The 3,301-nt window shown below is 30.1% G+C and overlaps 1 long non-coding RNA gene across 1 annotated transcript; it reads left to right on the top strand.

Moving 5' to 3' along the window:
• The first annotated feature begins 2,539 nt into the window (after window positions 1-2,539).
• On the top strand, window positions 2,540-2,854 carry LOC126740664 (uncharacterized). Its single transcript, XR_007661973.1, has 3 exons — window positions 2,540-2,600; window positions 2,659-2,733; window positions 2,836-2,854. It is a non-coding gene; the product is annotated as an uncharacterized LOC126740664 (long non-coding RNA).
• Window positions 2,855-3,301: the final 447 nt, after the last annotated feature.

Below are 3,301 nucleotides of genomic sequence, written 5' to 3'. Positions count from 1 at the left end.
GTTTTACATGACGCCTGTTCACTGTCACCTTTGAATTCTTTCCAAGATTATCAGAAGAACTTATTAAAACATCACAAGACTTGATGCCTGTTAAAAACTTATTACAAATTTAAAAAGGTTTGAAATATTTTACATTGCTTCTGCTATTTTACTAATAATTTCAAGATTCAAAATAAGAAAGTTAGTAATAGTAATATTAGAGGATGGAGATTTAAGAGAGTTTATAGTTTTTGTAAATCCTTTCAAAAAGGAGCCAACGAACCCTAATCACTTTAGTAGAGTAGCGCCTTAACAGAAAATCAATAAATTATAAGCACCACTTTCAGATGAATAGGAAGAATCATTATACCCATATATTATTAAAAGCTCTATGCCTACAAACCTGAAAGAAGGTACACAAGGAAAGAAGAACAGCGGAAACTTTGAAATGATATTTTTACAGAAATACAAGTTTATTGTTAGTTCCTAACAAGATAAGTCTTTAGTTCCCATGATGTTACTACTAAGAAATAAAAAAAATACTCTATCGTCATTAAATTCCATGAGGCAGTACACAATATCTCTTTGCAAATAATCAACTGGACATTAAAATAATTATTTCTCCAAAGAAAGAGATATTTATTGAATCGTATTGCAACTTACAAAAAAATAGGGATATGCTTAATGCTAATGATATTTGTTAGAATAATGACGGCAAATATTTCTCAGCATAAGTATTCATTCAGTTCATACTAATTTCTCCTCCCTTTAATTTACAATCTCTCAAAGAAAAAATATAATTAATATATATTTTTTTAATTACATGAATAGTATAGCTAAATGCACTCACTTATTATAAAAAATTTCATAGCATTACATGATCCAATGATTTTTTTCCGTTGATAATTTACACTATCTTATCTAATCCTTTCCCTTCAAAGCGGTAAAGAACAACTCCTTATGCCCGACATAAAAACGCAAACACCGATTCGAAACACACTAATTGTTCACCTGTCTTAAGGCAGACAATGGGGCTTCCGTTCACAAGGCGGCACCCTCCCCGCAGACCCGATTTGACCCCCATAGGGCAGAGGTTACTTTTGTTACACTCGCATGAGTGCGGTGTGAAAAAGCAACAAGTCTCACGATTGTGGAACCTTTCCACAATAAGAACTATTATAGATGAATATGTTTATGTATGAGTCATTAAATGTACTTCCGGAAGGATATACAAGAAACAATTTAATTGCTATTTTTTGAACAATGAAAGGGATCTGAGGATTTCTTTGGCGTAATTTTTGTGGAAGTGATTCATTGGCCTGGTGATTTTTAAATTTATATTGTTTTGATGAATCGTAGTTTTATAGTAAAAATTTTATTAGGTGATTAAATTCATTTTTAAGTTTTTGGAATTAGTTTATTTTTCATGAATTTACTTTACGAAGTTATTAATATTTCTATTAATTAGTGTTCATTCTTTTTATTATTTTGTTTACATTTAAATAATGGGAACAACCCTTAGTTTCTCTCGATCTATCATCGCAAATGAAATCATTCAAATTTTTGATGAACAGATGTTATTACTTTTTTATGCTATTTTTTCTTGTTTATTTTAACTCAAAAACTAAATATTACTTTAATTTGCTTAGACTCTAAGGGCCGGTTGTATAAATCAATTTTGATCTTAGGTTCAACGGAACGCCGATCAAAATGTGAACTGCGTTCATTCGATATTCTGTTGTTCAATGTAAACTGAACTGAGGTTAGTTTGGTTGGCACTACAAATATTTAGTTTTTTTTTATTTTTGACATTTAACATTACCTAAAAGGAGAGGTTTGTTTTGTTTTTGTTTGATTTGGCGGGCTGGGTTGCTTGCAAGTAAAAAAAAGTAAAAGCAGCAAAAGTTTATAAAAAGTGTATTTTCTACTTGGTGTGGCTGGTACTACTAATTAAACTTGATTTTATATACCTATAGGTAAGTACAAATTGATATTTTTGCAAGCCGTTAAATACTTTTGAATTTTATTGTAGTAGGTATTGCTTTTATTTTATTGGGTACAGTGTTTAGTTTTGTATTTATTATTTGTAGATTCTTGTTTGGTGGTGGAATATTTTATAAATGGATTCTTGTAAGAAAAGAACTGTTAATTTCAGTAAAAAGGAGGTTGGTATATTAGTGTGCCTTGTACTAAAATATAAGGGCACAATTGAATGTCGAAAGACTGACAAAATGAACAAGGATTTAAAGCAGAAAGCTTGGGAGCGTGTATCAAATGAATTTAATAGCATTTGTGGAAAGCCTTTCAGAGATGCAAAAGTTCTTCGTGGCAAGTATGAAAATTTAAAAAAAAGGTCCAAACAAAAATTTGCTGATGAAAAAACATACCTACAAGGAACTGGAGGAGGGCCTGTAAAACCTTAGATAATTGACGATATCAACAAACAAGTTAAAGAAATTATAGGTACTCAGATGACAGGCTCTGATTCAGAATTTGATGGAGATAGTAGTAAGTTTTAGAAAAATTAATAATAATTCAATTAAAAGTTGTATTTGTTTCAGAATATGGCAACATGCAGATGGAAACTCCTGAGGGATCTCATTTTAATATTTCTGATTCAGGTAAGACTTTATCGTTGTTTTTAATTAATAGCGTCTATCAATGATTTTTTTTCAATAGAGTTACCTAATGAAGACATAGAGCAAATGGAGGAAGATGGCAAAGATTCTAATGAGGAAGATAGTTTATTGTCAGGTATAGGTAAACGCTATCCCTATACTTATGTTTCAATTATTAGTATTAATAAACAATATGTTTAGATAACACTTTCTTCTATTCTGACTATTCTTATTTTAGCTGCTTTACCTACCAACTGGAACAAAATAACCCCAGAAAAGCTTCGCACTTTAAAGTCGAAGCTATTGAAAACCATTTTGAAGAAGGCTTGTGCTAATAAGGGTAAATTTTGTAATAATTATTATATTTCAAATTATTTAAATTTATTTTAATTTTAAGAAAATAAAAATGTTCTGTCAAATAAAATTATTTCCTGGGCTGCAAATAAAGCTGAATTAGTCTCCAAGGAGACAGAATACCTTGAAAAAGAACATCTTTTGAGAGTAGAAATGATGAAGGAACGCCACAAACATCAAATGGCACTAGAAACAAAGGAGAGTGATGAAAGAATTCTTATTCAAGCTAAGAAAGCTGAACTAGAGCTGGAGATCCTTCAACTGAAAAAAGATCAGCTGCTATCTGCTAATAAATGATGTCTGTTTTTAAAATTAAAAAATATGTATTTGTAAAATAAGTTGTATTTTAT

Source organism: Anthonomus grandis, chromosome 9 (genome assembly GCF_022605725.1).
Source record: "Anthonomus grandis grandis chromosome 9, icAntGran1.3, whole genome shotgun sequence".
NCBI lineage: Eukaryota > Metazoa > Arthropoda > Insecta > Coleoptera > Curculionidae > Anthonomus > Anthonomus grandis.
The sequence above is the reverse complement of the archived record's forward strand: the minus strand, read 5'-3'. Positions and strand labels throughout refer to the sequence as shown.